Source organism: Arvicanthis niloticus, chromosome 20, assembly GCF_011762505.2.
Source record: "Arvicanthis niloticus isolate mArvNil1 chromosome 20, mArvNil1.pat.X, whole genome shotgun sequence".
NCBI classification, from domain to species: Eukaryota; Metazoa; Chordata; class Mammalia; order Rodentia; family Muridae; genus Arvicanthis; species Arvicanthis niloticus.
The window spans coordinates 45,381,583-45,395,927 of record NC_047677.1 but is presented as its reverse complement, the minus strand read 5'-3'; positions in this window follow the sequence as shown (position 1 = coordinate 45,395,927).

Here is a 14,345-nt window from a genome sequence, read left to right as displayed (position 1 = left end):
CAAGAAAAACCACAGAACTCTAGGCGTGCCTCTCTTCCCAGCTCCAGGCAAAGTCAGGAAAGCTCTCAACTTTCATGTTTTTTTTTTTTTTTTTTTTTTTTTTTCCAACAGATCTCCTCCCCTGGGTCAGATGATAGAATAAAATCCTCAGGACAAGGGGCTGGAGAGTGGGCATCACAGTTAAGAGCGTTTTAGCCCTTGCATGGGACCTCAGTTCCATTCCTAGCATCTACACAATGTTTAATGACAGTCTTTAACTTCATAGCATCCGACACCCCCTTCTGGCATCCTTGGATGCTGAATACACACGGTGGACAGGCAAAACATGCAGGCAAAATTCCCAAGCATATAAATAAAGTAAATAAATCTTTAAAAAAGAAAAAGCCAGGTTTTGGTGGCACACGCCTTTAACCCCAGTCCTTGGGAGGCAGAGGCAGGTGGATCTCTGAGTTCAAGGCCAGCCTGGTCTCCAGATCAGGACAGCCAGGGCTACACAGAGAGAAACCCTGTCTCGAAGGAAAGAGAAAAACAATGGACTGGAACCAAAGTCTCTGTGGGTTATAGTGAAAGGGGGGCCTTTACGGCAAAGCTGTCCTGGATGCCAGCCACACCTGTGTCATTTTGCAGCTGGACAAAGTAGCAGGTGTGGAGCAAGGTACGCCCGTTTTCCACCCCTCAGCTTTCACATCTGCTAAGGGTCATCTTGCCAGGTGTGGGAAGGTCTCTGTGAGACCCGCTAAGTAAAGTTGCAGCTGCAGGGTGAGTTACCAAGAGAGTGGGCGGGACTGAGGAGCCACCAGTCGCTGCCATTTGTTTTCTTGTCTTGAGCCTGGTTTCTGTGAGCTGTCACCTTCCTATAGCACATGTGTTGCTTTGGAGTTTGAGGCAAGGACCTGGTGTGTGGCGCTCACTGCAGCTGGCAGCAAGTACAGGCATCTTCTCTCCACCGAGGGGTCTGCCCTCTCTCTCATCACTTGTCCTTGAGCTGGGACCATCAGTCACAGTTTGATGTGTCAGGGCAACACAAATTGTGTCCATAGGGTGCTGTGGGTAGAGCCTGCGGGCACCCAAGTAACCCACTCAGGTCTTAACAGACCCCATTCTCCTGGCCAGTACAGTAACCTGGCTGCTATTCCCACAAGGGCTCCTCACTGAGCTTCAATGCAGCCTGGGCTGGCAGTCCTGCCCAGGAACAGATGGAATCCTGGGGGATGGCGGTCTGCATGTGCGTCTTTGTTCCCCAGTGGGCTGTGGGCCTGAGCTGTCTCTTTGAGGGTTTTAGAGTGGCTTAAGCAAATAGAGCATGTGCATTGGTGGGTCACTTCTGGAAGGTTCTCATGGCACAACCTTGGATCGATCAAGCCTCCCCTTTGGCTGTGATTTTCTTTCTCTGCAAAATGGACAGAGCAGAGAGAACTCACCAGCTTCGACACCTAGCCATTCTGCTTTCGTGACCTTGTTGTTTGAAAGGTGCCCAGACATAAGGCGCCGTGATTAACTGGAGGGTAGACATATGCTGTAAGAACAAACTCATCGTTACCCTCACGATATCTTTAATCCTGTTAGAGAGACAGACTGACAGCACAAAGTAGCGAATGCCAGGCCTGGTAGAACTAAATGCCAGCTGCCTGGTACTTACTGTTGCTGCATTATTGGTTCCAATAGAAGCAATAGAAGAGTGCCGAGGACATCTGGGGTGGCTTGGCAGGGGCTCTAGGTCAGAGGGCACGGATGAGACTGCACTGAGCAGGGATGAGAGGGAATCCCAGTTGGCAGGGAATGCCAGAAAGAGCCCTCTCCAACTTTGGGTACCAGAACTACAGAAGCTGGCCTCAGCCCAAGCTCCAAATGGTTCCTTCCGTCCTTCTCTAGCTGGACTTGCCTGAACTGTGAGACCCAGGCTCCCATCCTCAGCAGTGCCCCGAGGGAGCCTTTTCAGAGCAGGGGTGAGTGAGAGCCGCATCGTTCACTGTCAGAAGCACTTCAGGCAGGAAAGGAAGAGTTTCGTAGGTGCTTTAAAAATACAGTGGGAGCTGATTTATGTTTGAATTTTGTTCCAGGGCAGCAGATCATAGCCCAAAGTTCCGAGGCAAAGGCAGCGGTGTCTTTATGGGCTGCGTGGATAGGTTTCATATCTTTGTGGGTTTTATATGTTTCAGCTAAGCCAAGAGGCTGAAACTTTTTTTCTCCCCTGTCTATACTTCGCTGAGGGAACCTCATATATTACCATGGCTTAGATCCAGCTTCATTTTGACTATATTATAAAAACTAGATTTTTTTTTTTTGCTCACTTCTTAATTGGTGTCCAGTTCTTAGTCAAGTGAACTGACATAATAATAATAATAATAATAATAATAATAATAATAATAATAATAATAATTAGATAATCTAGAGATATTGAAAACAAAGGAATGAGTGGGGGGGGGGTGTTAAAGGCACAGGAATCCAGATTATTTGATTCCCTCAGTATCCTGTCTTGAAGTTTCCAAAGACACAGTCTCAGATAGCCCAGGGTGGCCTTGAATTTACTAGGTAGCTGGGGATGACCTTGAACTCATGATCTTCCTGCCTCTATGCCAAGTGCTGGGATTACAGGCATTCAGCATCATGCCCAATTTTATGCATCAAACCCAAGGCTTCATGCCTACTAGGCAAGCACTCCATCCCTTGAGCTAGGCCTCCAGCCCCTCACTGGCCTCTTGAGAATGTTGGTCCTGTTGTCTGGTCTTGGGGCTCCCTCCCCTTCTGTGATTGACAGGGCTTTGTATTCTCCTCAGACTGGAACCCGTTTAGGGACCTTGGGTTTCCACGTTGTAGGCTCATTGACTTCTCTTAGCTCCGTCACAGTGTCTATCTCTTTCAACTTAAAAATGTGTATGTTTATTTGATGTATGCAGGTGTTTTGCCTGCATGGGTGGCTGTACACCGTGCTCTGGTGCTCTTGGAGGCCAGCAGAGGGCCTTGGATCCCTTGGAACTGGAGTTACTGAAGGTTGTGATCTGCAGTGTGGGTTCTGGGAACTACATCCTGGTCTCCCGAACGAGCAGCCAGTGCTCTTCCCTGCCGAGCCATCTCTGCAGCGCCACAGTATCTATTTTTAGCTCACAATATGATGAGCATTTCACTAAGAGACCTGGAATCCTTTTTTGGGGGACACAGAGGAACCTGAATAAATCAATAAATGTATCCCGTGTTTGTAATCGTGACACTTCATTCTTCCTAACGCAGTTTTTGTATCTATTAGCACTGTGGGCAAAGAAGGGAGAGCTGGCTTTGACACTCCCATTTTGCAGAAAAAGGAGTGGGGCCCATCTGTAAGGTTGCCCGCAGAAAAGGGCGAAGCCGCTCCTCCTGCGTAAGAGGACCAAATGGCTCCCTTTAAAGAAGACAAGGGGATGAAGCTAGCAGCAAACTAGGTGGCTTTAAAAACATCGTTTAAAATGCATTTACTTAGTGCGTGTTCAAATATGTGTGCGGGCATGTGTGCGGAGGTCAGAAGGCAACTTGCAGGAGTCAAATTTCTCCCCAGTGGGTATTAGGGATCGAATGCAGGTCATCGGATTTGGCGGTGGGTGCCTTTGCCCACTGAGCCACCTTACCCACCCCAGCAGACTCTTAGATGTTGACGCTCTGAACAGAGATAATAACTTTAGTGCTGCCTGTAGGAAAGCATACAGACTGGGGTGAGCTGGCTTTAGAAATTATCCAAGAGTCTCCAACGTTGACATCCCCGTGGGGCGGGGATGGGGTGGGGGCGTGACCAATCTGGGCTGTCAATCATGGAGCCACAGGCATCCTGTATGGTGATTTGTTCTGAGGGAGCCCACGTGACCTTAACTGAGCCAGTCAGAGACCTTCCTTGAGATTTCCCACCCATTTGTAGCTAGGTACTATCCCTTTCCTGCTGATGTGGCAGAAATGGAATCCTGTAACTGCTAGTAGCTGTGTTCTCTTGTCAATGGAGAGAGACAAGGTCCTGAAGAGGCAGGTGACATGTGGTACAACCCGGAGAGAACCTTGGGGATGGTAAAAACCCGGGATCCACATGGCTCTGCGTCACCCTTGCCTCTTCTGGGATGTACACCAATAAATCCTTACTCTTATTATTATTATTATTATTATTTTTTGAGATGGATCTCTCTCATGGAGCCTAGGCTGTCCTTGAACTCACTATGATGTAGCTGAGGATGGCCCTGAATTTCTGCTACTGCTGCTGCTACTCCCTGAGTGTTAGGAGAGTGTGCCACTTCACTTGGTTATGTGTGTGTGTGTGTGTGTGTGTGTGTGTGTGTGTGTGTAAGAAGTAGTCAGGGACCAACTTGCTGGAGACAGTTCTTTCGTATGACCGTGTGGGTCTTGGAGATTGAATCAGGTCATTAGGGAACAAACACTTAGCCATTTCACTAGCTCCAATTCCCTCTTGTGAATAGACTAATTTGAACTGAATTTCTTGTTTTTAGAAAATCTCTCTTTCTCTCTCTCTCTCTCTTTTACAAAAACTAAATAAACTTTTATTTTAAGATTTACTTATCTTTATTTCATATGTGTATTTGTCTCCCACGTACATGTATGCACTATGCATGTGCCCGGGACCCAAGGAGGCCAGAAGAGAGCATCGGATCATCTAGAACTGGAGTTATGAAAGGCTGTGAGCTGCCTGCGTGTGCTAGGAACTGAGCTCCGGTCATCTGCAAGAGCAGACAGTGCTCTTCACTGGCTGAGCCATCCCTCCTGCCCCTTCCCAGAGAGTTCTTGAATCATGTAGGGTTTTTGTTGTTGTTTGACTAAGGTTCTTGTCATTTTCGTTTGTTTCCTTGTTTCCTTGTTTCCTCCCTCCCTCCCTTCCTCCCTCCCTCCCTCCCTTCCTTCCTTCCTTTCTCCCCCATAACTGACGCTCCTCAGGCTCAGCTATTACGATCACTCCCAGAGGACCTGAGTTTGGGTCCCAGCATTCACTGTCTGTGGCTCCACCTCCAGGGGATCAAATGTCTCTGGCCTCCCAGGCACCTGTACTCATGTACACACTCCTGAATGTAGATTTACACAACTACATGTAGCCTAAAAATAATAAAAAAAATAAGTGCTTTTTAAAAAACGATGTGTCCTGGAAGCCAGGCTTTGGTCTCCCAGACCCACCAGTCAGACTCTCTGAGTTCAGTTTTTCTGTAGCTTGAGCTTTGGGGAAGTAGTCATGACAATACCATTCACACTTGGTGGTCCAGGGGGAGATATCCAACCCTGCTATTCATCAGCTATGTGATGCTGGGTAAACCGTCTAACCCCCGAGCCTCAGTCCCTTCATCTGTGAAATGGGGACATCAAGAAGAGAAGAGCTATTTAATAAGGTACATTTGTGATGAAAGCCAGGGTTTTACATATTAAATGCCTTGACACTGACCTACATCCCAAGGCTTCTTTATTTGGCCCTTTGAGACGGGGTCTCACTGTGTACCCCGGGGCTACTTTTAGGCTTGTAGTAATCCTTCTCTTTCAGCCTCTCTAGTGCTGGGATTACAGGCACACATCACCATGCCTGGCTTTAATAAGGTTCTTGTTAAGATTCAAGAGTGTTCATAAGCACCCTGGAACCTGAACTAGCTTAGAATACAAGCTGACACAAAATGTCAAAACATTATGAGATTTAAAAAAAATAAAAATAAAAAATAAAAAGCCAGGAGGTGGTGACACACATCTTTAATCCCAGCACTCAGGAGGCAGAAGCGGGTGGATCTCTGAGTCAGAGGCCAGCCTGGTCTTCAGAGCGAGTTCCAAGATAGCCTGGGCTATACAGAGAAACCCTGTCTTGAAAAACCAACCAACCAGCTAACCAACCAAGCAACCCAAATGGCTTCCATTGCATGGCTCTCGAGGAAAAACTTTATAAACATCACTGTGTCATGATCTCAAAGGTCAGACGCTCCTGACTGCCGATAGCTATCACACCACAAACATAGCTCAATTATTTTGCATAATTTTACGCTCCCTCTGTCTCTCAATCATCCCCATGAATGAGACAGAATGTGTCTGGCAAAAGAAAGCCAGTGTTCTACGGGGGCGATGGCCCCGCCCAGGGTAGACAGACAGCAAGCAGAGTCTGGACTGTTGGAGTCGAACCCAGAGCCATCTCCGTTGGGCCGCACTTCCCAAATGACAGCAGTGCTGACTGCTGTCAGGAAGCCAGTTTAGTAGCTTATAAAGGGCACCGTCCCCGGAGGCACAGAGTCCATTAGAGAAGCCAAATCCTTTCCAAAGACTGCTCAGTGAAGACAGAGGATGGGCTCTGGAAAGATGCCCAGAGCAAAGCCTGCTTAAGCTGGCATGCCCAGACAGCTCCAGCCAGTGCCTACCCGCTCTTCTCTTCCCTCCTGCAGGTTCCCAGCACCCACGTCTTACATACAGAAGTTTCTGAAACCCAGACTGCCAGACCCAGGGCTAATAGGACTCTCTCTCACTCATCCGCGGAACACACATTTATTAAGCACCTACGGTATGCCAGGCATAGCCAACAGACACGAATCAAATCTCTCATTGTACAGAATAGAAAGGTGGGTTCCCCAGAGGGATGACTGCTTCCCTAGAGACGACAGAGAATTAGTAACTTTCTTAATGAATCTTCTAGAAAGGTCCTAGATGGTCTCGCTCTCCTGAGGCTGATGTGCGCGCGCGCGCGCAACTTTCTGGTCACAGCTGATTGGACCAGAAGATAATAGCTGGGCCAATCAGATTTTACCTTCTAAGAGTCTGAGGAAGGAGGAATGGTTAAATCCCCTGCAGTGGAGTTGGAGAGGATTTACAAGAGGTTACAGGCGCCTGACATGGGCGCTGTGAACCAAAGTTCCCGTGGAAGAGCAGTGTAGACTCTTAAGTGCTGAGTTATCTCTTCAGCCCTTATTTATTTATTTATTTATTTATTTATTTATTGTTGTTACTGTTTTTTTTTTTTTTTTTTTTTTTTTTTTAATTTTTCGAGGCAAGGTTTCTCTGTGTAGCCCTGGCTGTCCTGGAACTCACTCTGTAGACCAGGCTGACTTCAAACTCAGAGATCCACCTGCCTCTGCCTCCCAAGTGCTGGGATTAAAGGTGTGCACCATCACCGACCAGTCTAATTATTAATTTTTAACGGAGTATATCTCTGTGTAGCCCAGGCTTTCCTCCAACTCAAAATCCTCCTGCTTCAGCTTCTCAAGTACTGGGATTACAGGTGGATACCATACACCTGCCATAAGAATGATCCAAATAAGACTGTGGACCATCCGCTGACAAGATGACTCAGTGGGTAAAGGCACTGGCTGACAAGCCTAATGACCTGAGTTCGATTCCTGAGCCTTGCACGGTGGAAGGAAAGAACCACCTCTGGAAGTTGTCCTCTAACCATGCACACACGCACACACGCACATACACACACACACACACTAAGTAAATACATTTAAAACCAACATAATTAAAGAAACAAGACTCAGGTCCAACTTGGGTCCAACAGAGGATCGCCTGGCTGAACCCAATGCTTTCTCATCATGCTCACTGAATCTCAGAATCTAGCCCCTCACATATGAATATGCCAAACATATTCCCATGATCCAAAGGGATCATCGCTACAGGGATAGGACCACTGGGATATGTCAAGTTCCTTAACCTCTAAAGCCATGGCCTGAAGTGTGTAAGTGATAGGTTCCAGGGTGTGGTAGAGGTCACAAGTCACTGTCCCAGCCTGATCAAGTCAGTCAATCCAGGGCCTCTCGCCAGCCCTGTGTCCTGATGGGATATTACCCTTCCTCCCTTCTGCTGCTGCTGACCACTGGTGTCTGATCTCCTCTGGTTTTTCACAGCTTCCAATATGCATAAAGCACTCACAAAAGCATGAAACAAAGCCTTTTTTTGTGTGTGTGTGGATAACATCTTTTCTTTTTAGTTAGAATTTGCCAGCAGATCTTTGCCAGGGCCTCAGAGGTGAGTTTTTTCTCACATCTTTCCAGTCACTTCCATTCCCCTGAGATCTACCTTGGACTGATCACATTTTTCCCCCCTCTGAATAAAAACAAGTTGTATTCAAAGCCTTTATGGACCAGCCACATAAAAAGCCGTCTCTGCCTTTGGACAAGCCTTGATATGTGTATTGAACCTTTGATGAGGTATCATGTCTGCTCCTATGTTCCCCTGAGGCAGGAGCCGACCAGCTGATTCAAATTCTCATCATGCATTTCTTTTTACTTGTCACCTAAGCACCTACTGTGTGCTGGGTTCTGCAGTGGGGCAGGACGAAGGGACAGTTTGCAGAGCATCTGACAGACACGTGCACTGAGTCTGCAGGCATGGTTGAGGCAGACGTCAAGGACGGAGGCCCAGAGGCAGGAAACTGAAGAAGGAGTTGGACGGGCAATGTAATTTCACACCCATCAGCTCACAGACATCTGACAAATTCAAGTGTTGACAAGGGTGTGGGGCCATGGAAACCCATGACATGGGCTGCAGAGTGCAAATTGGTACAAAACCTTGGGAAGCAATCAGCACTAAAAAGTTAAAGGTTTCAGGGCCTGGGGATATGGCTCAACTAATAAAATGCACGCCATGGAAACGCAAGGATTTAAGTCTGACTCCCAGCATCACATAAAAAGTCAGACATGTTGGAGAGGCAGAGACAGACAGATGCCTAGGGCTTGCTGGCCAGCCAGTCAAGATTAATAGATGGGCTTGAGATACAGGCACATATGTGCACTTATGTGCACACACACACACACACACACTAACCATCATCCCACATGTATCCATAAACACACACACACATGCAAAACAGACTTGAAGATACTGCTCTGTATATTCCTTGACGTGTGTGAGCATGTCCCCATTCTTTGTTGTCACAACAAAGTACAATTAACATGTCCATTATATTAGTCAGTACCTGTTGTGATAATGCTGTGTAACAAGCAACCCTGAAGGTCTCAGTTGGGGTCTCCTGGGGTGCCTCAGTGAGTGTCATCCTGGCAGATCCCAGGGGTCCCTGCTGAGCTGAGCTGGGCGTGGCAAGGTAAGGAGGAGGAGGGAGTGGGTGGAGCTACTCATCCAGGATACCTGTTAGTTAACACATTCTAGACATGCACTGTGGTGGTTTGAGGCTGTCCCCCATAGGTTTTGGCACTTGCACACTCAGTGGCCAGTTGATGGTGCTGTTTGGGGAGGGATAGGAGGTGTAGCCTTGCTACAGGGGGCATGTCACTGTTCCTTGCTCTGCTTCCTGTGGCTCAAGATGTGAGCCCCCAGCTTCCTGCTCCTGCTACCATGTCTCTGTCCCCCACCACCCCCCAATCCAGATTCTTATCCCTCTGGAATCCTGAATCCAAATAAACTCTTCCTTCTGTAAGTTGTCCTGGTCGTGGTGTCTCCTCACATTGATAGAACAGCAGCTAAGTTCCATACCCTGGGGCCAATGTGTTCCTGTGTCACAATTTCATTATTATTTATGGATCTGTAGAATCCCATGAGGAAGCTCCACTGTCTCCCAGGAGAATCTTCATGCACATTTGGAGAAAAAAAAATTGGCATTTGGACACAATGCATTCACCTGTCAGCCTAGAACTAGGGAAGCAGAAACAGGAGGATTACTATAAATTCGTCAACAGTCCGGGCTGTATATCAAGATCTTGTATCAAACAAACAAAACAAAATAAAACAAAGCAAAAAAAAAAAGAAAGGAAGGAAGGGAGGGAGGGAGGGAGGGAGGAGAGGAGAGGAGAGGAGAGGAGAGGAGAGGAGAGGAGAGGAGAGGAGAGGAGAGGAGAGGAGAGGAGAGGAGAGGAAAGGAAGTGACTTAGCTTTGTTCTTAGAACTTGGTGGGCAGGAGAGATGTCCTAGGGGTTAAGGGGCTTGCTGTAAAATCATGGGGACCAGAGTTCAGATCCCAGCACCTGTCCGGCAAGCCAGGCATCTCACATATATCTGTAACCCCAGTTTCAAGGGGGAGTGGAGACAGGAGAATTGCTGGGACTTTTAGCCTAGCTGAGGAAACATGAGGCATAGGTTCAGGGAGAGCTGATGCTTTGAAGAAATGGGTAAAGACTGATGGAGAACACCCTATGTCCTCTCTCAGCCTCCACAGGCATGTACAACATACACCTGCATACATGAACACTGACATGTGCATAAGTAAATAAATAAACAACAATAAAATAAGTAAACAAATAAAGGCCAGAGAGGTGACTCAGGGGTTGAGAGTGCTTGCTGCTCTTTCTGGGCACCCAAATTTGGTTCCTTGCATCCATATCAGGCAGTTCACAAACTACCTGTAACTCCAGCTACAAGGGATTCAAAGCCTTCCTCTGGCACCCATAACCGCCCGCAGACTCACACGCACACAGGCACATAGACATAGGCATATATGCATAAATGATAAATTCTTATTTTTAAAAAGTATTTTCCGTCCGTGTGCCTGCTGGCCTGTAATGTGTACCATATGCGTGCATGTGCCCTTGAAGACCAGAAAGAGTGTCAGGTCCCCTAGGACTGGCGCTAAAGGCCATTGTGAGCCACCTGACGTGGGTGCTGGGAACCCAACCCAGGTCCTCTGAAAGAACAGCAAGCACTCAATCACGGAGCCCTTTCTCCAGCCCCAAAATGAGACTTAAAAAAAAAATTTATTTATTTTATTTATATGAGTACACTGTCGTTGTCTTCAGACACCCGGCAGAGGGCATCAGATCCCATTACAGATGGTCATGAGCCACCATGTGGTTGCTGGGAATCGAACTCAGGACCTCTGGAAGAGCAGTCAGTGCTCTTAACAGCCGAGCCATCTCTCCAGCACCCCCCCCCCATGAGATTTTTAAAGAGAATAAATAACAAAAAGTAATTAATTCTGCTTGAGGACAACTTTCCAAACATGCTCTGGGACACGGCAACATCGCTGGGCTAGCTGACCATAAGCAGTTTTGTGCTCCTTGTTCTGAAGATCCAGGAAGTGTCAGCGATGCAGTCTGACAAACTGTTCCCCACTGGTCACAGAGGAAGGGGTAGGCTCTGGCTCATTAGCAACAGGGGACTTGGGCTACCAGCTGGGCAATACATGGCTCCACTGGCTGCCAGGCCTCATTAGTGGCCACCAGGTGGGGGTGAGCCTGTGGGCAGACAACCCCATGCGGATGAACTGCTGTCACTGCGCAAGACAGGTCACGTCCTGTGCACATGCGAGCCCTTTTCTGGGAGCTATTTTCTTGTCTCTTCACTTGCTGGTATTGATGTCTGGGAGGCCTGTCAGCCCTGGCAGGCAGCCCAGAGACCAGTGCCCCAGGCAGTCCCTCTCTGCCTTCGCCTTCTGGCTTTGGTGGCCTTGTGCAATTGGGTGGCATTTGAGAGCACAAAAGGGGAAGATGGCACCATTCACGGAAAGGGCGCCTCAGGCTTCCCCGCTGGAGAGCCTCTCCACTAGTCTATTTTCAGCATGCAGGCATTTCCGTCTTGGTGGTGGTCATGGTCCTCACCCTGGCTTCCTGGGCTCTGTGAGATGAAGGTCTGCCTGCCTGGGGACAGAACTGGCTGCTGAACTGGCTGAAGAGGGGAGGGTAGAGTGGGGTGGAGAGGCAGGGTTTGCTGGGCCTCCCTGCTGGGTGGCATCCATAGAATTCAGCCAGCTACCACCTCAGGCACCTGATGCCTGTGGCCTCCCTCCGTGCCTTGGCAGCTGCACTGAGAAATAATACAGGGGCTGCTGTCCTGTGGTGCCTGCAACAAAGGCCCAAGTCCCTTGGGTCTCCTTTGTCATTAGCCATTTACATCTGTGAGGTGAGGACCAAAGCCTTCCCTCTCCCTGCCCCCCCCCCCAGCCGTGGGAGAGCCAGGGTTTTGGCAGGAGGCAGCAGACCAGAGAGAGGGGGGTATGGATGAAAGACACTTCAGGACTGAAGCCTTTGTCCCTGGTTGATCAGGGCCTCAGCATCTGGAGACCACTACCCCCACTCCACCAATCTAACCTGGTCCTAAAAGTCACAGGTTTTGAAATTTCCATCCAGAAACTGTGTCATGGCTTCCAGTATGCCCAGTGGCTCACGGATGTCGGTTTTAAATCTGTGCGCCTGCATCTGGAAGTCCTGCCTCGAATCAATTTATCTGTTTACTGGTCTACATTGGGGCTTTTCCCAGGAAAGACATTGGGAGCCAGGGTGCTAGCATCCAGCCCTAAGGAACACTCCAGCCTGGCCTGAAGATGTTGCTGGCTGGATCCGATAGGACCAGGGCCAGCAACCTGTGGCTCCTGTAGGACAGTGCTGGGCCTTGGAGCTGCTCTGTGGCATAGGAGGATTGAGTTTATACAGGCACAAGGAAAGCCTTTTTCTTAAGACAGGGACACAGCTCGGCTAGCCAAGGTCTCTGGTGTTCAAAGGCTTTCAGATTCTAGTTGAAGATGGTTTTCCAACATGCCAGGGTTAAGTAAATTGAGAGAGGCATCCAATAACCGGTTCTCAGTCCTTGCAGACTACTACATATTTTAAAACCTCATAGGATGGCTGCTCTGGAGCCTTTTGATGGCATATGTTGGCTACAGATTGTGGCAGCAGGCTGGGACAGAGAGGGGAGGGAGGGAAGAACGGAGAGGAGGCAGTCACAGCTGAACAGAAGTCTGTCATTCTGTTATAGATCTGGGAAGATTCCCCTCCACCCCCTGGGGAGTGAATGTCGGACCGGCTGCTTTAAGTGGGCTAAGGTTGGGGCAGAACTGGGTGGGTTCAAAACTCTATAGTTTACAAGCTGGGCAACCTCAAGAGAGTTACTTACCTACTCTGGGCCTTATCTGCAACAGGAGTATTCTGATGGGCTTACACATAATCTGCAAAAAATGATACTGGTATATATAAATAGCCCTGAATGGCACAGGACCCTAGAAACTTAAGAGGGGCTCTGAGGACATTCAGGGACTCCCCCTCCTTTTAAAAGCATTTTTCTGGTCTTTGCCTCTGGGGAGTTCCATCCCATGCCTTCCCCCCAGGAATACAATTCCTGCATTAGTTAAGCCCAAAGGCAGTCATCTCTGTCCTCAGAGTGCTCTGGTGGGGATGTGGGAGGTCAAGTCAGGTGAAAAGAAAGGACATGAGGTGTCCCCATGACACCTGTGGCCCCAGGAGACGAGGTAGACACACAGGCTGAAGTTCTACCGTTTAAGTTCCAATTCTGTCCTGCCGCCCACTGCCATCTGCAAATGGTTTAGTCCCCTAGCCTGCTTTCTGCCCCTGGGAAGGGAGACCATGTGCTCAGCTCGTGGTATTGACATTGAAGTTAAAATGTGCCATACAGGATACCAAGAACCCAGCACACAAGCTCCAGGGCACCCCATGAGATCTAACCCAACCCTGGTCACACGCTGGAGCCTTACCGGTTAGCCCTGCTAACCAGTCAGAGTCCTAGTGCCTTGTGTGTGTGTGTGTGTGTGTGTGTGTGTGTGTGTGTGTTTCCTGCTATTGTTTTAAGACAGGGACTCTCTACACAGCCCTGGCTGTCCTAGAACTCTCCATGCATGTAGACCAGGTTGGCCTCAAACTCACAGAGAGTTCCCAGTCACTCAGAACCTTGCTCCTTCCCCCCAACCCCCTGCAAAACCTTCAACCTCGGGGGGGGGGGGCAGTTTTTCTCTCTCCCTCTTTGGGGAATCTTGACACCCAGCATTTGTGTGCTACAATATGTCACCCTCTTTCCCAGCTACCCACCATCTTGTAGCCCCTCTGGGGATTTGATGCAGACAGAACTCATTCCAGAAGGCCTGGAAGCCCCCTCCCGGGCAGACTGTGGTCCCCACCCCCAATTCTCCCTCCCATAGTACCATGTGCAAATCCATTGCTTTGGCTGTTGAGTTGCCTGTGTCCTTGACTGCCCCCCCCCCCAGCGTTGTGTCCGTATCTATTGGGATCCACATGAGCCACCCTGAGAAGTAGTAGCAACCCCTCAAATGTTGGCTTACACCGTTTAGAAGCTCGCTTTCTTCATTTTTTACAAGTCTACAGTCCAGGGCTGACATGGTGTCTCTGCTCCATGTAGTCCTCTGAGAACTAGTTCCCTTTGTTATGAATGACTTCTATGACAAGGACCCCTCAAGACCAAAGTGGCTGCTGTGAGTCCAGCCATTTCATCTACCTTCTAATACCTGGGGAAGGAATCCCAGATGTTTTTATCTGCTATTTTCCTTTATACCATGTTGCTCAGAATTTATTCATACAGCTGTGTATAGCTGCAAGGGAAGCCAGGAAATATAGTTGATTCTGTGTGGTCATGTCCCTGACTGAGAAGATACAGTGGAAAGAGGCTGTGCTGATCTATGGCCCCTGTAACCCAATCGGTTAAGGCTGGCCACCCAGAAATCCCCAGTGCTG